Genomic DNA, 24,907 nt, shown 5'->3' with positions numbered 1-24,907 from the left:
TGCCTTAGGACTGTGATTACTGCTTCGGCCGTTGTGCTTTTCATGAGGATTATTTCCAACCATTTTGAGTAGGCATCTACCACAATTAAAAAGGTCTGCCCATGGAACGGCCCCGTAAAATCTATGTGAATTCTGGACCATGGCCCCTGAGGTTTCTCCCACTCTCTAACTGGGGCTGTAGGGGGTAGCGGCCTCGATTCTTGGCAGGATTGGCATTTCCCTACCCTGTCGCTAATGTCCTTATCCATTAAGGGCCACCATACATAACTCCTCGCTAAACTCTTCATCCGCACAATCCCTGGGTGGCCCTCATGCAACAGTTCCAACACATTTTTGCGTAATTTTTCTGGAATAATTACCCTATCCCCCCATAACAGACACCCCCCTTGAACAGACAGTTCTGATTGTTTTTTCGCAAAGTCTTTGAAACGCGCTCGCCCAGCGGCCAACCCCTTTGCACCCAACCGATCACAGTCCGAATTGTAATGTCTCTATACGATGCCCTAGCCACCTGCTTGGATGTGACTGGGCCAGAGTCCAAAGAGTCGATTAGTAAGACGGGTGTCCCCGGGGTGGGGTCCTCAATTGTCTCTGGTAGAGGGCATCTGCTCAGAGCATCCGCATGCCCTAAGTCTTTTCCTGGGCGGTAGAGCAACTTATAGGAGTATGCTGCTAGGAAAATAGTCCATCGGGTCAGCCTGGGGGAAAGTGCCACGGGCGTAGGGCGGTCACCCGCTAAAAGCCCTAGAAGGGGTCTGTGATCCGTGACTATTTCGAAATTTCGTCCGAATAAGTATTCGTGAAATTTCTTAACCCCGGAGACTATGGCCAACGCTTCCCTATCTAACTGGCTGTAGTTCCTTTCCGCAGAGGACATAGTCTGGGAATAATACGCTATAGGGGCTTCTGTTCCATTCGGTAATCTGTGGCTAAGCACTGCCCCCACCCCATATGGTGAAGCGTCGCAAACTAGTACTAGTGGCAACGTGCCATTGTACTGGATGAGGAGGCTATCACTGGACAAAAGGCTTTTTACCCCTTCAAATGCCCTAGCCTCTTCTTTTCCCCATGACCACACAGCTTTCTTTGCTAGCAACTTATGTAGCGGCTCGGCTACTGTTGCTTTATTCTTCAAGAATACCGCATAGAAATTAACAAGCCCCAAGAATGCCTGTAATTCTGTTTTGTTTTTGGGGACTGGGGCCTTTCTAATGGCCCGTACCTTGCTCTCCGTGGGGTGGATCCCTTCCCTGTCTATCCTGTATCCTAGGAATTCTACGGATTTCACCCCAATATGGCATTTGTTTAGCTTAACCTTAAGCCCCGCTGACTTAAAAATGCCCAACACCTTTCTTAGTTTTACGCCAAGTTCCTCTAAGTTTTCAGCTGATACCAATACATCGTCGAAGTATGGTACCACTCCTGGTAGGCCCTGTAATAATCGCTCCATTAGGTTCTGGAAGAGCCCCGGGGCCACGCTAACTCCGAACTGGAGTCGCGTACATTTGAAAGCCCCACGGTGCGTGACGATTGTCTGCGCCTCAGCTGTGCTGCTATCTACAGGTAGCTGCTGGTAGGCTTGGGCCAAATCTAGTTTGGCGAAGACCTGCCCTTGCCCTAAAGAGTGTAACAGATGTTGCACCACTGGAACGGGGTATGCACTTTTCTGCAACGCTTTGTTAAGCGTTGCTTTGTAGTCAGCGCAAATTCGGACCGAACCGTCCGGTTTGACTGGGGTTACTATGGGTGTCTCCCATTTTGCATGGTCGACGGGGACTAATATTCCCTGGCTTACTAACTTGTCCAATTCCCAGTCAATTTTAGGTTTTAGAGCGAAAGGGACCCTCCTAGCCTTTAACCGGATAGGGGCAACTTGGGGGTCGAGGTTGAAAGAAATAGGGGTCCCCACGTACTTGCCCAGGCAATCTTTGAATACGTCCTTGAACTCATTCAGTAGTTCATCTCTGAGGATGACGTCGCTCCTGTGGACCCCGGTCACTCCCATACCCAAAGCTCGGAACCAGTCCAACCCTAGCAAACTCGGTAGAGTTCCATTTACTATGGTGATCGGCAGGGTCTTTGTGAATTGTCCATATTTGACTTGGACGGCTGTAGCTCCTCGAACAGGGATCCGATTCCCCTGGTAGTCCTGCACCCTCAGCTTCTGGGTTTGTAGCTGACGTTTAGCGATCGCTGGCAAGTCTCTCACGATGGTGTCCCAGGACATAATTGTGATTGACGACCCAGTGTCTACTTCCATGGGACACGGCACCCCTTCAACGTAGACTTGGGTAAATATCTTCTTCTCTAGTCGTGTCGATGCATGGCCCACTCTCACAGTGGTCTGGTTTAACTTCGCGCCCTTTTTAAATGGACCAATCCCTGCCCGCTTCGCTGCTCCCGTGCTCTGATTGGTCGGTTTGAATTTTTGGCGGGAAGGTTGGGGGGCTCGGCATGCCCGAGCTATGTGTCCTTTTTTTTCACACCGCCGACAAACCGCATCCTTGAATCTGCAGTTTTGCCATTGGTGTTGCCCCCCACAGCTCACACATTCGTCCCGGTCACCTCTCTCCAGCCTCCCGGTGTGGAACACTTCTTCCTCTTCCTCACCGTCCGATTCGGCATGGACTTCCTCGCTATGGACCGGTGTAGTCTTTGTCCCGGCACCTTGCGCGTTTGGCTTTTGCAAGGTCTCCGCCGCCTTGGTGGACATTTCATGAGCTTTGGCTTCGTCCAGGGCTATCGCTAGAGTCAGGTTGCTTTTAGACAGCAGCCGCCTTTATAGTCTGATGTCTCTGACCCCGCAAATGAGCTGTTTGAGTAAGGAGTCCTCCAAATCTCTGTACTCGCAGTGGTTTGCGGCTTTCCTCAATGCTGCCATGTACACACTTATGGATTCGCCTTCTCGCTGTACCCGTTGCCTCAGTTTGAACCGTTGGACGAACTTTGAGGGTACCGGTGCGTAGTGCGCTCGAAGTGTTGTTTGTAGTGTCTGCCACGGTACCGATTGTACCGGCGTTGGTTCTGAGAGTGACTCCGCCGTATCGAAGACCTCTGGACCGCAGTGGCTCAGGAAGTATGCTCGCTTCCGATTGTCCGAGACTCCCTGTAGTTTGTTCGCTTCGAGGAAACACTCGAAACGAGCCATGTACGACCCTCATTTTTCCTTGGCTGGGTCGAATGGCGCTGGCGGCGTGTAGCTGGACATCGCTATTTTCCGCCTTCGCAAACTGGCTGGGTTAAGGAATTCCTGGTTCCTTCAGCTCTTCCTTTGGATCTCACTGCCCCAACATCCCACCTTCGTCGCCAATGTTAAGTTCGGGCAATGAAGAGGCAGGAGACCAACGAGTGGCAACAGCTCTTTAGTTTATTGTGACCCAGCAAAAGACAACCGGCAAAACCCCTCTTTATAGGCATTACGGAGACCTGGTTGGGCGCAGAAGGGGGCGTGCCCCTGGTACAGATGTGCCCGCCAGGTTTCCGTGCATTCCATCAGCCGAGAGCCCAGGGTAGGGGTGGGGGGGTGGCGGTTGTGATTAGAGAGAGTCTGGAGCCGAGGGAGACCACTGTGCCTCAGATTGCCGGGTGTGAATCCCTCTTTGTGAAGTGGGGCCATAGATGTCAGATGGGCTTGCTGGTCGCGTACCTGGCTCCTTGCTGCGTGACAGCTGCCCTGCCCGAGCTCCTGGAGGTGCTTGCCGGAGTGGCAGTTGAGACCCCCAGACTTTTAGTCATGGGGGATTTTAACTTGCCATCTTTTGGCTCGTCATCGACAGCAGCTCGGGAGTTCATGGCTTCCATGATGGCCTTGGACCTGACTCAAGTAGTTGATGGCCCTACTCACACTGGGGGTGGCACACTGGATCTGATTTTTGTCTCTGGTCAGTGGTTGAGAGATCTGGACTTAAAGGAAATAGTCATTGAACCTTTGTCATGGACAGATCACTCTCTCCTTCGCCTGGACTTTCTGACCGCCATCCAACACCGCAGGGAGATGGAGCCGATGCGTTGGTTCCGTCCCAGGCGCCTGATGGACCCGTAGAGGTTCCGGACGGAGCTTGGGCCACTTCCTGAGGATCTGGCTCACGGCACGTCTGAGGAACTTGTTGCGGCCTGGGAACGGGCCGCGGCGGGGGCCTTAGATCGTGTCGTGCCTTTGCGGCCTCTGACCCGGCGCAGGTCCCAACTGGCTCCTTGGTTCTCCGAGGAGCTGAGGGGGATGAAGCGCCGGAGAAGACGCCTAGAGAGCTCCTGGAGGTCCAGCCGTTCTGAGGCTGATCGGACACTAGTGAAGTCCTATACTAGGACTTACCTAGTGGCATTGAGGGAAGCGAGGCGTTGCTACGCCTCCTCCCTCATTGCATCGGCAGATAACCGCCCAGCCGCCCTGTTTTGGGTGACTCGTTCCCTCCTTCACCAGGGAGAGCGGGATGACCCGCTGCAGGGACGTGCTGAGGAGTTTAACGGTTATCTATACGATAAAATCGTTCAGCTTCGGGACGGGTTGGACCAAAATTGCGGCGACTCAGGTGAGACGTCCGAGGGTGGTCTTGGTGATGTTGTGTGGGATGAGTTTGACCCTGTGGCTGCCGAGGACATGGATAGGTTGTTGGGTAGGTTGAATGCCACCACGTGTTTACTGGACCCGTGCCCCTCCTGGCTGGTGCTGGCCACTCAGGAGGTGACACGAGGCTGGCTCCAGGCGATTACGAATGCTTCTTTGGTGGAGGGTGTCTTTCCGGCCGCCTTGAAAGAGGCGGTGGTGAGGCCCCTCCTCAAGAAGCCTTCCCTGGACCCGGCTGTTTTAGGTAATTATCGTCCGGTCTCCAACCTTCGCTTCGTGGCGAAGGTTGTAGAGAGTGTGGTGGCATATCAGTTTCCCTTACACCTGGATGAAACTGTCTATCTAGACCCATTCCAGTCTGGTTTCCGGCCCGGCTACAGCACGGAGACGGCTTTGGTCGCGTTGGTGGATGATCTCTGGAGGGCCAGGGATAGGGGTTGTTCCTCTGCCCTGGTCCTATTAGACCTCTCAGCGGCTTTCGATACCATCGACCATGGTATCCTGCTGCGCCGGTTGGAGGGATTGGGAGTGGGAGGCACCGTTTATCGGTGGTTCTCCTCCTATCTCTCCGACCGGTCGCAGACGGTGTTGACGGGAGGGCAGAGGTCGGCCCCGAGGCGCCTCACTTGTGGGGTGCCGCAGGGGTCGATCCTCTCGCCCCTTCTGTTCAACATCTACATGAAGCCGCTGGGTGAGATCATCAGTGGTTTCGGTGTGAAGTACCAGCTGTACGCGGATGACACCCAGCTGTACTTTTCTACACCGGACCACCCCAACGAAGCTATCGAAGTGTTGTCCCGGTGTCTGGAGGCCGTACGGGTCTGGATGGGGAGAAACAGGCTCAAGCTCAATCCCTCCAAGACAGAGTGGCTGTGGATGCCGGCATCCCGGTACAGTCAGCTAAGTCCGCGGCTGACCGTCGGTGGCGAGTCACTGGCCCCGATGGAGAGGGTGCGCAACTTAGGCGTCCTCCTGGATGAACGGCTGTCTCTAGAAGATCATCTGACGGCCGTCTCCAGGAGAGCGTTCTACCAGGTTCGCCTGGTGCGCCAGTTGCGCCCCTTTCTGGACCGGGATGCCCTATGCACGGTCACTCACGCACTCGTGACGTCTCGCCTGGATTACTGCAATGCTCTCTACATGGGGCTCCCCTTGAAGGGCATCCGGAGGCTGCAGTTAGTCCAGAATGCGGCTGCGCGGGTGATAGAGGGAGCCCCTCGTGGCTCCCGCATGACACCTATCCTGCGCAGACTGCACTGGCTACCTGTGGCCTTCCGGGTGCGCTTCAAGGTTTTGGTGACCACCTTTAAAGCGCTCCATGGCATAGGGCCGGGTTACTTACGGGACCGCCTACTGCGACCGAATACCTCTCACCGACCCGTGCGCTCTCATAGAGAGGGACTCCTCAGGGTGCCGTCAGCGAGGCAATGTCGTCTGGCGACGCCCAGGGGAAGGGCCTTCTCTGTGGGGGCTCCCACCCTCTGGAACGAACTGCCCCCAGGACTTCGTCAGCTTCCGGACCTTCGGACCTTCCGCCGCAAGCTTAAAACACACTTATTTATTTGTGCGGGACTGAGTTAGATTTTAAATTTATGAGTTTTAAATTGGGTTTTAGTTTTATATTTTTAATCATAATTTTAACTATCGGGCTTTTAGAATAAGTTTTTTAATTGTTTTTATGTTGTATTTATGTATTTATATGTTTTTTAAGTGCCTGTTAACCGCCCCGAGTCCTTCGGGAGATAGGGCGGTATATAAATATGATTAAATAAATAAATAAATAAATAAATACTCTTTTGGCTGAGGCTTCAACCAATCAGCAACGTGCAATTTTCCCGCCCAAAATTCCCTCTCGAAGTTCAAAATACATTCACCACATTTTGAGAATCTCTTCAGTTCACAATTGTCATCTGAGGCTGTTGACTGAAGTGCTATAAATACATGGATGATACCCAATTCTACCTCTTGTTTTGATCTAACACAGGTGATGGAGTGGCATTCTGAATAAGTGCTTGGGCAGGATAATGAACTAGATGAGGACCCATAAACCAAAACTCAGTCTTGGTAAGCAGAGATATTGTTTGAAGGTGGTTATCGGTCCAGTTGACTGGTGTTCCATAGTTCTCAGAGAAATCTACTTTCACCCTAAAAGAGCAGATTCAAAGTTTGGGTTGGTCCTAGATCAATCATTGTCACTAGAGACCAGGAGGCCTTGATGGCATGATTTCATCAGTTTTGGCTAATTTACTATCAGTGATCTTTCTAAGAAACTCATAATGGTTATTCATGATCCAATAACTTTGATTTTTGCATATGGGTATGCCTTTGAAAATGGTCCATAAACTTCAGCTAGTTCAAAATACAGTCTTTAGACTGGTCACTAAGACTGACTGATCTGAACATATTATGCTAGCATTCTGTCAGCTACACCAACTACTGGTCCATTTCTAGGTCCATTTTTACCTTTTAATAGTTAAATGACTCAGAACCAGATTATCTGAAGATGCAGGTTCTCCTGTATATATTTACCAATACTTCAGTTTTGGTTGCCATAATATAAAAAAAATGTTGAGGCTCTAGAACAGGGATATCAAACTCAAGGCCTGCAGGCCATATCCAGCCCATGGGGTGCTTAGATCTGGCCTGTGGGGCCACCCTGGAAACAGCAAAGGACCAGCCCTCAGTGGTTCTGTCAGTGAAAATGGAGTTTGGGAGGGCTACACTCAGCCCTCCCAGGCCATTTTCAGCCATGACAGCTCCTGAAATCCTCTACCAGCTAAAATGGAGCCCAGACAGACTGTGCATGGCCCTCCCAAACTCCGTTTTCACTGACAGAGAATGCAGGTGGCTGTTACAGCCTAAAAAGGAGCTGGAGAGACTGTTTTAACTGGCAGAGGCCAGCACAGATGCCCCACAATACAAGTGATAACAAGCTGGCCACAACCAGCCTGGCCACATGCTCCACCCCCCTGAGGTAAAAAACAACCCTGATGTGGCCCTCAGTGAAATTGAGTTTGACACCCCTGCTCTAGAAATAGTGCAGAGAAGATGACTGTGGGACTGGAGGCTTTAGTCTAATCAAGAGAAGAACTAAGGATGACATGATAGTAGTGTTCCAATATCTAATGACCTGTCCCAAAGAAGAGGAGGTCAACCTATTTTCCAAAATATCTGAAGGCAAGACAAGAAGGAATGCGTGGAAACTAATCAAGGAGAGAACCAACCTAGAAATAATGAGAAATTTCTTGGTAATTAGAAAAATCAGTGGAATGGCTTTCCATTAGAAATTGGGAGTCCTCCATTGCTGTAAGTTGGATATTGGACAGCCATTTGTCTGAAAAAGTGAGGATCTAGAAGACCCCCCCAAGTTCCCTTTAAACTCTGTTATAATAAGGTCTGCCTCCAAATTCTGACACCAGAAAAGTGGTGTTACCTAAAAAAGAGAGGATCTTTTCTACAGTGGCACCCTAAATATGGAATGCACTTTCCAGGGGATTATTACAACCCACATTGCCATAATTTTGAAATCAGTGAAGAATTTGTTATTTTTCTACCTTTTTAATTGCTTTTAAAATGCTGCTGTATTACAATGGAGCACAAAGCTGAAAACACCAGCCTGAAGATGACGAATGAGACTTCATTGAAACGTCACCAAGACACTTCCAATTTTAATGTTTCCAATGTATATAACTTATATAACTTATAATGTTCTGAAATAACTTATTTTTAAAATCACATAATCTTGAGAAATTTTATGAATGTATTTCTCCACTTTTAAAATGAACTTAATTCTGTCAATGAACTGAAAAAGACAGCCCAATTTTATAAATCCTACTTTAATTTTTATAATGGGTCTACATTGCAGAATCCTAGGACTAGGATGCAAATAAAAATGAGAAGAAAAAGAAGAAGGAGAAAAAAGAAGAAAAGCTAAAATTAAGTGGAAAAATTAAGAATCTCATATATGTCAATCAAAATAAATATTATTTTTTCTGTCATTAAAGGAATGTTGTATAATAAGACTAAGTTCATAAAATTAGAAATAGAAAATGGTTTTATTTATTTTTTAAAATAATTTTTAAAGTGCAACATTTTTTAATTTCTAGGTCAGTAGATCACCTACTGCATGAAAAAACCACTCCATAGAAGAATTTTTAGAGAATAGTATCTAGTTTTAATATAAACACCTGATAATTAATTTGAACATGTAAAAGAAAAAAAAGCAGCTGGCTCAAAGTCAGTTTTCTAAAGCTGGTCTTGAAAGCTTAAGAATCTTTAAATTTATATAACTGGTCTTTACTCGTGCTGTGCTTCCATCACTTCTCTCTTTGATAACTCTGAAAAGTCTTTAATAAGTGAAAATTTCTGTAAAGATGAATAATATTTTGCAATGTTCCTTTTGATACATTATACACATGTTTAAAGAAGAACCTTAAAACTTTAGTGTTCAATTAGTGTATCTGGTGAATCTTTAATGGAGGAAAGGAAAGGGGAAAGGAAAGAAGCAAACAAGCTTTTATATGACATCCTTAATATTTTTCTATGGTAGTTTAACCATTACAAAATCATCCAAAACAGTTGTCATCAGAATTTTAATAATCACGAACAGGGAATAAGTACATACTTTTGAATAGAGGAATGTAGTCTTTTTTTTTTTTGACTGATGACCACACTTCATCTTAGAACCAGGATACACATACATTTATTGAATGTGAGGGTTTATTTCACCACAAATAATTAAATGCATGTTATTAAGCACATTGAATCTTTATTTTCCTGATCAATGAAGACTAGGGAGCAATTTTGACAAGAAACATTAGGGGTTGCACTGAAATCTCTGAGGACCACCTGAAGATTACAAAACTCTGCTCCAGAATGATGTAGACAGTTGAGGCTCAATAGAAACTTGGGAAAGGCATAAACGGATGTCCCATTTAGAATATGCAGCTTTGATGTGCTGCTTTTGTATAGCAACTCAAAGGGAGAGACAAGAAATAGAATGCTACAAAGCAGCATGTTAGAAATATTTGCCCATTAAAATGGTACTCACTGGAAATGCATTATACAGGAGAGCTTTTATGTGGACTACTGTACTACTTGAAGCCCTTTATTGGAATGAATGTGACACTTCTTAAATTGCTCCCCAATGGACAGAGAACGTAAATCATGTCTAAACTAATGAAGCTTCCCTGATTTACAATTAAACATGCTTCCATTAAAATTGGCCTTTTGATTTCCATGGATGAGAAGTAAGATGCGGTGGAAATAAATTACATCCTTTAATTTACTGTCATGCTTCTTCTGTATTACAAAAGATATTTTGGATTCTATGCATCTTTATTACTTTATAATAAAATAAGGATTAACAGATCTGAATTGTAAAAATGGAGAGAACCATGTTTGGTAACTCTCTGTTGCTGGCTTGTGGTCTTCCTAAATTCTGCAGCCCAGAATTGGTAGCTGTAATAAGCTAAAGCTAGTTCCATAAAATGGTGGGTAAGAGTGTTTGGTGAAGATAAATTAGGCCATAGTAGAACAAGTAAATCTCCACCATTAGCAAACAAAGGAGTGCTGCGTAATTAGGTCCAACACAATGGATATGTAACTATCTTTCATATTTGCAGAATTCATGCAAGCCTTTCAGCCTTCATTAAAGCAAATATCATTGGAACATGTGAATAATAGGATTAATATAACTTTAACACTTCTAGGTCAGCTGGCAGTAGATCAATCTCCAAATGTGAAGCATATTAAAAGGCTTATAGATTAGCAATTAAGTGGCTTTTTCATGACCAAGGAATAGTTCCTCAAGCTTTGCTAAAAGGTTAAGGATAGGATGCCGATTTTTCCAGTTCATAATCCATAAAGGTGAGTGAATTTATGTGTGATGTGATGGGAACAAAACGATTCCTGCAACATCATTTCTGAGTCTCTTGGTTTGAGAGTGGAATCCACATGTGATATATTAGAGAATGCACTTACTAAGATCTTGACAACTTTAATAGCTGGTGCTTGAGTATCCCTCTTTTTTTTTCACACTTTAATTTTGTGTTATGCCTTCGAGCCTGAATACTTTTAAACTCTCTTTTATTGAAGTATAGGTGCCTTGGCTTGAAGTTCAGGTCATAAGAATTTAAATAAATAAGAATGTACAGAGGATATAAAGTTGGGACCTTGTGCTTGTAGAACTCTTTTATCATTCCAACATTTTATTGAGATTAACAAAAAGCTAGAAGAGGTGTGCTTGCAAACATATGGACAGCAGAGGATTTTTATATATTTCCTGGATTTCTGCAACTCAGCTATGTCAGTCCTAGATTAACACTTTGTATGGAATACAATCAATGTGCATTACAAAAGAAAAATATTCACTATAGAATAGAATAGAATAGAATTTTTTATTGGCCAAGTGTGATTGGACACACAAGGAATTTGTCTTGGTGCATATGCTCTTAGTGTACATAAAAGAAAAGATACGTTCATCAAGGTACAACATTTACAACACAATTGATGATCAATATATCAATATAAATCATAAGGATTGCCAGCAACAAGTTATAGTCATACAGTCATAAGTGGAAAGAGATTGGTGATGGGAACTATGAAATGATTAATAGTAGTGCAGATTCAGTAAATAGTCTGACAGTGTTGAGGGAATTATTTGTTTAGCAGAGTGATGGCCTTCAGGAAAAAACTGTTCTTGTGTCTAGTTGTTCTGGTGTGCAGTGCTCTATAGCGTCGTTTTGAGGGTAGGAGTTGAAACAGTTTATGTCCAGGATGCGAGGGATCTGCAAATATTTTCACGGCCCTCTTCTTGATTCTTGCAGTATACAGGTCCTCAATGGAAGGCAGGTTGGTAGCAATTATTTTTCCTGCAGTTCTAATTATCCTCTGAAGTCTGTGTTTTTCTTGTTGGGTTGCAGAACCGAACCAGACAGTTATAGACAGTTATCAGTGTATTCTTCAGAATAAGAAGGATAATGTTCTATCTTCTAAACAGGTCACCTTTGCTATTGTTAGGAATGGAAATATGCTGCCTATTTTTTTTCAAAAAAGGAACCTGGAATTTGTAGTTTGTATTTTGCAAGGCTTCAGATTTTCCCTTAAAACACAAAGCAAGGAAAAAGAACACAAAAGGAAATAGTCTTAAACATAATGATTTATTTTAGTTCAAAGGGCATTGTTTCCAAAGAAATAGGACAATGATACATATACTATGAGGCAGGTGTGTTCAGTCTTTTGGCCTGCTTGGGCTGCATTGAGGGAAGAGGAATTGTCTTGGGCTATATATAAAATATATAGTATAATTAATGCATAAACACGCACATAATAATGTTAAAAGAATACAATCTTTACTAGCTATCCTCATTTTTCCAGGGGTCCATAATGACATTGACTTCCAGAGTTCAAATTAAATCCTTAGGGAAAATATAAGGGAGATTTCTTGTCTTTGGGCTTTTTTAGAAGTGTTCTGTGAGGAAATTCTGTCCTCAGTAATAGACTTTTGGATAATTTCTTATTGATTTATTAAATTTATATGCCATGCATTTTGCTATCATAAGAATCTAAGCAGCCTGCAATATAAAAGTATTAAAACAGATTAAAAAAAACCAGTAAGACAACAACATTAACATCAACAAAGAAATAGAGTTGAAGAAGCTTCTTGGATGACAGTGAAATGTCTTCAAAGTTTCTTGAAAAAGCTCCTTTGGGATAACAAAGAAATAGTTAAGCTAGCTGGAGGTTTTTACATGTATAATTCAGTCCTGTGAATGACAGAGAATGTGACTCACTTAACAACCGCCTTGCTTAAGCACAGAAATTTTGGTCCCAATTGTAGTCATAAGCTGAAAACTACCTGTAATAAATGTTTAATTTTTAGCGCCAGAGGGAAAGTAGTTTTATTTTTCCTATCTGAGATACCCAGATTGTTGGTTAGCTTGATTTTAATAAGTGATTTTTTAAATAAAGAGTCTGACAGCTGCTTTCATTTGACAGAAAAGAATGGAAGGATTTTAGATGCAATATGACAGCAGCCGGCATGGCATTCATTAAATCATTTATTAGAAAATAGCATATTACATTTTAAATATTACATTCACTTAAATGTATAAGAATGCTTTGTAATATTATCATCTCTTTCTGTCTTGCTTAGGCTTGAAATTGGCTTTGCCAGCAAAATATACTTGGAAACGCTGATTTCCCTGTTGTCCAATCAAGTTCATTATAGTTATCAATCACTCATCCTTTTCAGTTCATGAAAAATACAGCAGTTTTTTTTAATGTAGTGCAATCCCCCTCCCCCCTGCATTAGCCATTTATTTAGTGTCAGCACTACAATATATCATCCAATATAATAATTTAGAAACAAAGGGCCAATTGAGAAACATAATTTAAGTACTGGCTTTAGCATCGTTCTTTCTCATCATGTAAGACTATTTGCACAATATATGTTATGACATGAAAATTTGTTATGAAGGCTCGAATTGTATGATTTCTTTCTTTTAAAGACAGGAAGAAAGGAAAGGAGAAATAAAAATATTCTCAGTTTATAATTGTGGTACTTCTGCATCTGATGGAGAAAAGAGGACCTTGGAAGGGTGCAAAGGAGTAAAGAGTCTTTATTAGCAATTTTTGGCAATGGAGAAGAGGGACTGGCAGCTTCATTAACAGAGAAATTACCCAGTCGATTGACTGGTGAAGGTCTGAGACTTTCAAGAACCAGGAGGAGGAGCAGGTGAGAGATATAGGCTGGATCAGAGGTACAACTCAAATTCAGACAGAGGAAAGCTGCTACATGATCCAGCTACCACAAATGTTTGTGAAGAAAGAAAAATTAGTTTATCTAAATAAATCCTACATTTGTAATTTGGATAGACTGATAAATTATCAGCAAGCTATCTCTGAGAGATAATAAAGGGTTTAATCCCAACAAGTTCAATAGTTTAGTATTGTTTAAACTTATTTCTGTACCTGTGCAATATTGTTTGTTTAGGTTATTCTTTGTTTACTATAACTAGTACAAAAAGTTCAGAATTCTTTTGAAGGATACCCCCTGCAAGGCATAGTATCTTATAAACACTGCAGTGAGTCTTGATCATTTGTTTTGGGTTCTGCATTTAGATTCCATAAAAGTTGGAGCCAATTTCTTAAATCCAGAACACAATTTCTACTTTTAAATTTGAAGATACCTGAAATATTTCAGACAGCAAATTTAGAGGTCAGGTACGTATATATGTATATGTATGTATGTATGTATGTATGTATGTATGTATGTATGTATGTATGTACGTGTACATATCTATATATCTATATCTATATCTATATATATCTCGAATAGATCTGTACATACTTTGAACATACTTTGAACAGAGTCTGGAACTCTACAAATATCGTTTCTGCTGTTCATTATAGTCTCCATGTGTGGTTGAATAGAAGATGCTTAAAGATTCACATTAACTTTGATGAACTATATTTTTAAATAAGTGGAATACAGATTATTCTTTCAGACTTTTTAGATTTCCCTTGAATGGAGATCAGAGAACTGTTCTTTTTGTATGAGTTCTGAAGGTCTTCTTCTAAAAGAATTTTGGTGTGTGTGTAGCTTTAGCATTCATAAGTAAGTTCAGTAGAACATCCCCTGTAGCTAAGAACTTTGGTCGGTGTTGGCCTTCGTGTGCATCAAGTTTTTCCCAAGAACCTACAATGTTAAAATATATTGGCATAGTATTTTTGTATTTTTCATTACTGGCACATGGTTATTTTTACAGATGTTCCAGTGAATCATTTTGGCAACTCTATTATGTCATTGTTTATAATCATTTTGTGTGATCTTCTTGCATGTGCTGAGTATACGGCCTACTATTTCTTCTGTCTCTTTGCACAATCTGTGTCTTGAATCATCTAATGATTTTTCAATTCTGCCCTTGATTGCATTGGTTCAAATAGGAAGTAGCATGATTATGACTGATGATAAAAACAGCCAGATTTTTATTCCTGAAGACCTAGTATATGCAATTGTTTGATGTTGTTAAAAGTATTATTGCAGGATATAAGCTGTTCCAAGTAAAGCTGCCTTTTGCAATTGCCTGATAGTTATTTTGTCAATGATTATGATGTTCAATTCTTCTGTAAAAATAATAATGTGCTAGTAACTATATTTTTAATGCCATCAAATAACTGCTCCACATTTGGGGAATATTATTGTTAAGAAACAACATGTTTGTATGGCGGTAGGGAGATACAAGAAATATGTTTATTTTTCAAATAAGTAGAATTCTTGATACTAGAATATGTGGGATTAAATACTTTAAATAAAACATTATACATAATTATAAACATTAAAGAATCAAACTGCGCTACGTAAGGTTTGGTATTATCATAAAATTTATTGCTTGTCCTTACACTGTGACTTCACGAGATTATAATACTTCCTTTTTCTGTGTTACATATATATATCTGTGTTACATATATATATACATATACATATGTCCGTAGCCAAGACACTCATCTCCAGAACAAAATGCTTAGCTGATGAACAACACCTAAAAACCGAACTACACACTCTCACTAACGTACTAACATCCAATGGATTCCAGAGAAATAAGATTACCAAACTAATCCAAAAAGAATCCCCCACTAAAATCCAAGACAGAGAACAAGAAAACGGCACAGCCCTCCTCCCATATATAAAAGGCACCACAGACAGAATCAGCAAGATCCTCCACAAACACAACATCAAGACAGCATTCTGCATAAACCGAAAAATATCCACCATCTTAGGAAACCCCAAAGACAAAATTGAGTTAGAAAATCAAGGAGTATATGAAATCCCATGCACCGCCTGCCCCACCACATACATTGGACAAACCAACAGAAGAATAAGTGCACGCATTGAAGAACACAAGAACTCAGTCAAAAAAGAGGAACCAACTTCTTCCCTGGTCCAACACCTTAAAGCCACAGGACACGATATTGACTTTAAAAAGACCAGAACTATCGCCAAAACTGAACACTTTAACAACCGAATAATCAGAGAAGCCATCGAGATAGAAAAACGCCCACATAGCATGAACAAACAAGATGATACCTCCCGCCTACCAGCCATTTGGAAACCCGCCCTTATTGACAAATGAGTCCCTAACACGAGGAATGACACCAGACCCACACTCACGAGGACTACACAGGATGTCACCACCACACATCCACCCAGAAAGTAGACCCAAACCCACACTGATCATGAAGCACGACCAAGGACCCGAAGCCAGACTGCAGCTGCAACATTAGCCATTTCAAACCCCTCCAATCCATACATGCAGCAGACTGACATCCACTATGAAGATGTAGCACGACCACGAACATGAAGCCAAACAACAGCAATGCAGCTCACCAGCTCAAATCTCCCTGCAACTCAGACTAATCTGAGCACAACCAAACCCCCACCCAAACAGGGCACACCCCCAGCCAATCAGAGCACAAAAAAACCCCATCCAATCAGAGCACAGCCAAGCGCTCACCCAATCAGTTCAAACCCCCACTAGCAGTTAAAAAGGAAGAAACAGCTGCAATCACACATTGCTCCCAGAAGCATGAAGCTGAAGCCTGAAGATGACGAATGAGACTTTGTTGAAACATCGCCAAGACACTTCCAATTTTACACGGGAGAAAACCCGAACAACCAAAGATAGATCTATCTATCTATCTATCTATCTATCTATCTATCTATCTATCTATCTATCTATCTATCTATCCACACACACATACATACATATACATACATACATACACATACATACATACATACATACATAAAATGCATGTTTAATCATTAAAGAAATAAATAGATGTGAGGAAATAAGCCATGCAATTTTTCATTTATTTTTCTAGAAGTCTGCAAATGCTATGACCCATTTGAGTATATCTTCAATAATGCAAGTAGTTGTTTTACTTTGGCAACATCAGGGTCCAAAAACAAGAGAAACACACAGAGCTACTTCTAAGCAGTTTCCTTATTGTTTCCCACTTAGACATAGAAATTAGAATATCAGAACACTATTGTATTGAAGTCACTCTTAACTGTGATCACTATTGAAATGAATATATGCTGGCTAATTTCCTTTAAAATAGAACTTTTGTAGTCAATATTTGGTGGGCAAGGTGTCAACCTGCAAAGCATCCCTGGCCTGCACTTGAATTGCCATAGGCAAGGGAAATGGGAAAACGAACTTGCAAGGCAGTACGTCAGTCAAAAACAAAAGTACACTCAGCCATATCTCTGTCAAGGCCATCTCCTGGGGTTATCCACTGTAAGCTTTATAACTGTGTGAGGGTGCAAGGGGGCTCTCAGCCTAGGATAGCTTGTACTTTGACTGGGTCCATCTCTATGCCCTCATTTGACACTTGTAGCCCAGGTAGTCTAATTGTGCATGGTGAAATAGCATTTTGACAGCTTTTTGTTGGCCATCAGAAGTTTTTCCAGTACCTGGTGGACTAGGGTTATGTTGTCGTTCATTGTCTCAGTGTACATGAGGATGTCATTCAGGTAGATAGGGATCCCCTTATAGAGGTGCTCATGCAGCAGCTAGTTTATCAACTGCATGAACAGCGCCAGGGCCCCCTGCAATCAGAAAGGCATCACTTTGAATTGGAAGCTCCCTAGGGGGCAGTTGAATGCTGTTTTATATTCATCTCCCTCCCTGATGCGGACTTGGTAGTATACTTCTCTGAGGTCTAATTTTGTAAAGACTTTCACCATTGAAAAGGACTGAAAAACGATCTATTTCTTGTCCATGCATTTTGTCCTCTGCTCAGTCTGTTTTTGTTCTTGCATTTATCTGAAAATTGAAAAGTGAATTTTAGTTAAACTATTTGAAACCAATTCTCTGCTCCAGACTATGTTCTTTACTTGTAACTCATAACCCTAGTCCGCCAGGTACTGGAAAAACTTCTGATGGCCAACTTGTACATCAAGCTGTCAAAATGCTATTTCACCATGCACAATTAGACTATCTGGGCTACAAGTTTACTTTGGTTTGAAAAGACAAATTTTCAGATTTACCTTTTACCAGTTTGATGCCAGGGCCACATAATGAAATCCACACAATGTTAGCCTGAGTGAAATTTTGGTAAAAAGAAACTTGCCAAGAACACTTTTCTCTTTAACACTTGCAATGACTAAGCCCTCACAGTAGTTATTTTACTGGTTTATTATTTTAATTTATGATCAACCTTTTCTCTCACAGGACACATAGCAATTCACAATAAAGCAAGAATGAAAGAAAGAAAACACACACATCTTTTGTTCTGTGTAGTTTTTGTGGTGGCCTGGCATTGAGATGAACTTTAAAAAAAAAACTGGGTTAGAGTTATAATTAAGCAGATGAAAAGGGGAGTTGTTGGAATTCACTGTGCCATATGATTGCTAGTATTCCTAAGATCATTTATTCTTCTTTTATATTTTCAAGTTCCAATCTGACAAGTTTGTGAACACAGAATGAAAAACTGCCATCCTGTATTTTACCTAAGGCAGAACATGTGCACTTTAAAGACCACCTTCAAGAACATCATCCCTAGGACCCTGCTTGTTATTCTCTGATAAACAATTCTCTTAAACAGTTTTATCTTTGCATGAAGGAAAGTTGTTTATTTTTAAAAATAAACTACAATGTGCAGAGTAGACAAAAAAAGTGGGAGGAACCAGAATCAAAGTGAATTGGATTTAAAGTAATATGAATTTAACTAATTTTAACTAAAATGAAGTAATTTTCAAAGTATTGCCAATAATTTGCCTTTCCTGCCCATTACAAATGACAGCTTGCTGATGATTTTGGAAAGCCAGTTATGCAAGCCACAATCAAGCTATTTGGGAGCATGAAATTTGGACACCCCCAAACTGAAGGTCTTATTAAAATGCGTCTCCAAAGTGGAAATCAACAATAACCTTCACTAGCTAATGTGATTGCTGTTCAACTGTTTTTTCTCTGCTGGCATATTGAGGTACAGCTCTGATGGAAAACCAATTTGATTAAAATCAAGCTAAGCTAAAGCCATTTCCTCTTCAACCTGTTCTTAATGATACAAATCTTATATACTCTTGTGCAAGATTAGGTTCCCTAAATGGGACAACTTCCCTCATGCTTGAAGTGTTTTCCACAGATCACTAAAATAATACTTAAATACAACTAAGAAAAAATGTATCAGTAAAAAAAAATTGGAAAATTTTATGTACCAATCAAAGCCTTTTAATAGAATAGAATAGAACAGAATAGAATAGAATAGAATAGAATAGAATAGAATAGAATAGATTTTTTTATTGGCCAAGTGTGATTGGACACACAAGGAATTTGTCTTGGTGCATATGCTCTCAGTGTACATAAAAGAAAAGATACGTTCATCAAGGTACAACATTTACAACACAAATGATGGTCAATATATCAATATAAATCATAAGGATTGCCAGCAACAAAGTTACAGTCATACAGTCATAAGTGGAAAGAGATTGGTGATGGGAACGATGAGAAGATTAATAGTAGTGCAGATTTAGTAAATAATCTTCAAAATATGAATTTATGAATTTAAATTTAAATAATAATAAAAGACAACAAGATTTTGCATTGTATTTAAAAAATGTAGTTTACATTTTCATGGGTAAAACATTAGTAAGTGGATTCTTTCCCTAATGTTTAGTTTCTTATTCATTTGAAAATGGAAGTTTCATTTGTACCTAATGCATGATCTACTGGATTTGTATAGCTTGGTAGATCATGTATTAGAATCCATGGAGTTTAAACAGCTTGGCTAAGTAACTCCTTTCCATCATCTTTTCCCTTCCTTTTCTAAAAAATAAAAATAAAAAATCAGGATTGTGGTAGCCTAATCTGGAAATAACTCTTATTGCTGTTAGATAGTTATGCATTGCAAAATAAAAGAGATGTATCTTTGAAAAGCAGGACAAAATAGGACATATATTTGCATAAAATGTACACATTCCAATTTATAGCTACAGAAATATAGAAAAGTTTCTATAATTTAAGCAGAAGTACAAGGCAACTCCCCATTAGTGAAAAAGCTGTATCAGGTGAGCTTGTGATCTATATGCCTGATCAATTAAGGAATATCTCTGAGGATAAGGTCTCAAAAAAAAAAGGCAATTGAAATCTTGCCTATTTTGTTATGGAGTAGGGTTTTGTTTGCATGGATATGGCCACCATCCTGACTTTCCTGACCTTCCTTTGCAGAGGCTCTGTGCACTATCCTGTCTTGAAGAGCAACATCAAGAACATCGCTTTCCTACCATTTTTTAAAATCTTTAAACAAAACTTACATAAAACCATTCTTCAAATAGCACACACTATTAAATAGAACACTTTACTTTAATTTCTCCAAATAGAAAAGTATTCTTTGTGAACCAGGACTGTTCAAGGGTTATCCTAATGTATGATTTTATTATTAATAAGTTTTGGAATGCTGCTCTCCATTGAAACTATGCACACAAAACATGTATCTATGGAACAATGGAAACAAAAACCTATATATTTGGGAAAGGGTTGTACAAAGTAATAACAAAAGCCAACATGGGTTTGTCAAAAACAGATCATGCCAGACTAATCTTATCGCATTCTTTGACAAAATGACAAAATTAGTAGACCAGAGGAATGCTGTCGATATAATTTACTTGGACTTCAGTAAAGCATTTGATAAAGTAGACCATAACCTACTACTAGATAAAGTAGAAAAATGTGGGTTAGACAGCACCACCACCAGATGGATTCGTAACTGGCTGACCAACCGCACTCAACGTGTAGTCCTCAACGGAACTACATCCACATGGAGGGAAGTATGCAGTGGAGTACCCCAAGGCTCTGTTTTAGGCCCAGTACTCTTCAACATCTTCATCAATGACTTGGACGAGGGGATAGATGGGGAACTCATCAAATTTGCAGATTACACCAAGCTGGCAGGAATAGCCAATACTCCAGAAGATAGGCTCAAGTTACAGAAAGATCTTGACAGACTTGAACATTGGCGCTATCTAACAAAATGAAATTCAACAGTGAAAAAAGTAAGGTTCTGCATTTAGGCCAAAAAACCAAAATGCACCAGTACCGTATATGTGGTACCTTGCTCAATAGTAGTACCTGTGAGAGGGATCTTGGAGTCCTAGTGGATAACCATTTAGATATGAGCCAGCAGTGTGCAGCAGCTGTTAAAAAAGCCAACACAGTTCTGGGCTGCATAAACAGAGGGATAGAATCAAGATCACGTGAAGTGTTAATACCACTTTATAATGCCTTGGTAAGGCCACACTTGGAATACTGCATTCAGTTTTGGTCGCCACGATGTAAAAAAGATGCTGAGACTATAGAAAGAGTGCAGAGAAGAGCAACAAAGATGATTAGGGGACTGGAGGATAAAACATATGAAGAACGGTTGCAGGAACTGGGTATGTCTAGTTTAACAAAAAGAAGGACTAGGGGAGACATGATAGCTGTGTTCCAATATCTCAGGGGCTGCCACAAAGAAGAAGGAGTCGGGCTGTTCTCCAAAGCACCTGAGGGTAGAACAAGAAGCAATGGGTGGAAACTGATCAAAGAAAGAAGCAACTTAGAACTAAGGAGAAATTTCCTGACAGTTAGAACAATTAATAAGTGGAACGACTTGCCTGCAGAAGTTGTGAATGCTCCAACACTGGAAATTTTTAAGAAAATGTTGGATAACCATCTGACTGAGATGGTGTAGGGTTTCCTGCCTGGGCAGGGGGTTGGACTAGAAGGCCTCCAAGGTCCCTTCCAACTCTGTTGTTATGTTATGTTAAAATATTAAGGAAAGCATGTTTTAGTATAATTAGTACACAAAAATGCATATTAATGCACTAAACATTTATATTACAGGCAAAATGCTATTCTTGATCAATGGCTTTATAAATGTTATATTTTGAGTGTATCCTTGGACCTCAAAAATAGAAGTTGTTATCACGTATATATACAGTTGAATCAGCTGAGTGCATCACAGGTTGGAATTTTATTGGTAATTAGGCAAATGTAAATATTACACTATAACTTTCCTTTCAGCATCCTGATTTTCTTTGTCCTAAGCTAGGAAATGTATCATTATTTCTATTCTTTTCATTCATATTGCTGAATTCTACTGATTTATCTCGTTCCAGCTGCTGCTTTTGAAGCTCATCTTGACAACCCTGAAATAACAAATGAATGATGGTCTTGCAGAGCAAAAACTTCACCAGATGCTTTTCTGTAGATAGGGCAGGCTATTTCCACTGAGCTCCCTATTTTATATTGTGGATTTACCAGCAGTGGGTTCAGCATATTATGCCCCTAGGGAAGTATACTTCCTCCACTCTTTCTCCTCTTCTTTTCACTCTTTCTCTTTTTTCCTATGGTATAAGGCACCCTGTGTAAACATCAACCCAGTCTAGGGAAATGAAATGAGTTTTTCATAGTGATGAAATGATATTTATATATCTATATCTATATTATATATCTCTATCTCTGTCTCTCTATCTCTCTCTTTATCTCCATCTCTATCTAATATATACCTCTGTCTCTGTCTCTATCTCTATCTCTATCTATCTCTATCTCTATCTATCTCTATCTAATATAAACCTCTATCTCTATCTCTGTCTCTGTCACTATCTCTCTCTCTCTCCTGTCTGTCTGTCTGTCTGTCTGTCTGTCTGTCTGTCTGTCTGTCTGTCTGTCTGTCTGTCTGTCTGTCTGTCTGTCTGTCTGTCTATCTATCTATCTATCTATCTATCTATCTATCTATCTATCTATCTATCTATCTATCTATCTATCTATCATCTATCATTCCTGATTGAAAAAAAAAATCACCAACCATTCACCATTGACATTTAGGAAAAGGTAGTGATAAGCTCATAAACTCAAAGACCTATGGAATTGGCCATATATTTCCCTCTCTCTCTTTAAAAGCCTCAGATCTTCCTTGAATGTAATTTCTTCTTCCAACAAATGTATATTTGGTTTAATTCATATCGGTCTTTTTCAAATTTGATACACTCAGCTATAAATTACTAAATCAGTTACCACAATTTTATTATTTTAATCCTACACGTGTGCAGGAAAATATATAAGGTGAATTAAAATCTGAAAAGATTCACAGGAATGGACATTAAGGGTGCATAGATGCTATATAAACTTTTCAAGAAGCTTATTTGGTGTCTACAATGGCCCAACCTGACATGTATTGTATAGATAAAAGGAAATCCAACTCAATGTTCAGAATAAGATTCATAAATTGTTGAGCATAAAAAATTTAAAAAGATGAAGGTTTTTTTAAAAAAAATTTCATCAGAAATATTTAAGAATTGCATAAAAGTTAAAAATCAATAAAAATCACAAAGGAATTTTCAATCTATATCCCTTTATACCTGCTCACTGTGTGTGGAGTGTGGGATGGTGGCCATACATACAGTTTAAAAAATGCATTACTTAGATTGTTGCTTTGAAATGAATAAAATTATTGTGAAGTGTTGCAGTGAAAATATAAATGTTATCTGTAGTCTTTCCTCTCAAATCTGTCAATCTCCAGTCAGACAACTACCTAATTTAGTTGCTTAATAAGCACTAGGTGCTTAATATGATAGATATAAGCAATAAGATATATTTTTAAGACTGTAATTCAGCGGACCAATGTTGATCTGGTCCAAGGACAATTCATATTTAATGCAATAATTCCCTGAATCTATTCTGGAACTTTCCCACCTGTCTGTTTCTGCTGTAATTATTGAATTGGATTGAACTGAATTGAATATTTTTTGGCCAAATGTGATTAGACACATAAAAAAGTTATCAGAACTTATACAGAAGCACTCAGTGTACATCCAAAGCAACAAATAAGGCTGTAGTCATTAACTTTTGACTACGATTGAATCCAAAATTTCTGTTGCTAGAAATTTGTGAGACAATTACTAGGTGAATTTTGCACCATTTTACATCTTTCCTGCCACAGTTAAGTGAATCACTACAGTTGTTAAGTTAGTAACATAGTTGCTTGTCAGAATGTCACACAAGGTGATGACATGACCTCAGAACACTGGCAACCATCATAAATCCATGCCAGATGACAAGCATCAAATTTTGATTATGTGCCCATGGAGATGCTGTCATGGTTGTAAGTGTGAACAGTCATCATATCAGTTATTTCAATGCCATTGTATCACTTAATGAACTATTACATGTCCAGGACCAATCGAAATAATAATATATGAAAGTGGGGGAGTAAAGAAGATAATAAGAATGATAAATAATACTGCAGTCACACTACATAAGTTAATGGATGAAGAGGTGTAGTGGCACAGTGGTTAGAGTGCAGTAGTGCAGGCTACTTCTGCTGACTGCCAGCTGATTGCAACCTGGCAGTTTCAAATCTCACCAGGCTCAAAGCTGACTCAGCCTTCCATCCTTCCAAGGTCATTAAAATGATGATCCAGATTGTTGGAGGCAATAAGTTGACTCTATAAACTGCTTAGAGAGAGCTGTAAAACAGTGTGAAGCAGTATATAAGTCTAAGTGCTATTGCTATTAGGCAGTGTTGTGGTCTACCAGCAGCCGACAGAGCTAGCAGTGGAGTTGGACACTGAGGAGGCTGGGGAGGACCATGGTCCAGTCCTAGACTCTGGGGAAGGCCCAGATGAGGGCTCTGTGTTGGAGGCAGAGATAGGGCCAGGGCCATCTGGGAATGATGCGCAAATTCTGGAGCCTCCAGTGGCGAACAGCAGAGAGGCAGAGGAACAGGAGGAGCCTGTTCATAGTGCACGCATGCAAAGAGCTGCCAGAAGGCAAGAGCAGCTAAAGCAAAAAGGACAACTCGGGAGTAAGGCCAGGAGATGATTGGCCCTTCCTATGAGGCTTAAAAGAGCACCAACGGCTCTTGGGCTCTTTGTAGGAAAGCAACGTTGCTACATTGATTACTAGTCGGCATCTCTTGTTTCTGAACTTCATGGACTTCAAGAAAAGTCTTTGGCAGGGTGCCAAAGAAGACAAAGGTTTGTGATAAGGCCGAAGGACTGTTTCTGAAGGATTTGTTTTGGAATTAATTTGGATTAAGCTGAGATTGAAGTAATTCTCAGCTGTCCTAATAAACTACATTAGACACATTATTGATTGTGTCTGGTAATAACTACATGGCCCTAGGTCACAACAGGCAGTGAGAGAATTAGGTATTGAGCACAGTGATGGCACAAGGGAAAAAAACTGTCCCTGTGTCTAGTTATTTTAGCATACAATGCCCTATAGCACCGTCCCAGGAATTGAAAAAGTCTATGTGAGGACTCTATAGATATCTTCTCAGCTCTCCTTTTGACTT

The 24,907-nt window shown here is 40.7% G+C and overlaps 1 pseudogene; it reads right to left on the bottom strand.

Moving 5' to 3' along the window:
* Window positions 1-239: 239 nt before the first annotated feature.
* Window positions 240-2,285, bottom strand: LOC131197178 (uncharacterized protein K02A2.6-like; annotated as a pseudogene).
* Between the last annotated feature and the right edge of the window lie 22,622 nt (window positions 2,286-24,907).

This window comes from Ahaetulla prasina, chromosome 4, assembly GCF_028640845.1.
Source record: "Ahaetulla prasina isolate Xishuangbanna chromosome 4, ASM2864084v1, whole genome shotgun sequence".
Taxonomy (NCBI): domain Eukaryota; kingdom Metazoa; phylum Chordata; class Lepidosauria; order Squamata; family Colubridae; genus Ahaetulla; species Ahaetulla prasina.
Note: the sequence above shows the minus strand (reverse complement) of the source record. Positions and strands in the feature narration are given on the sequence as shown.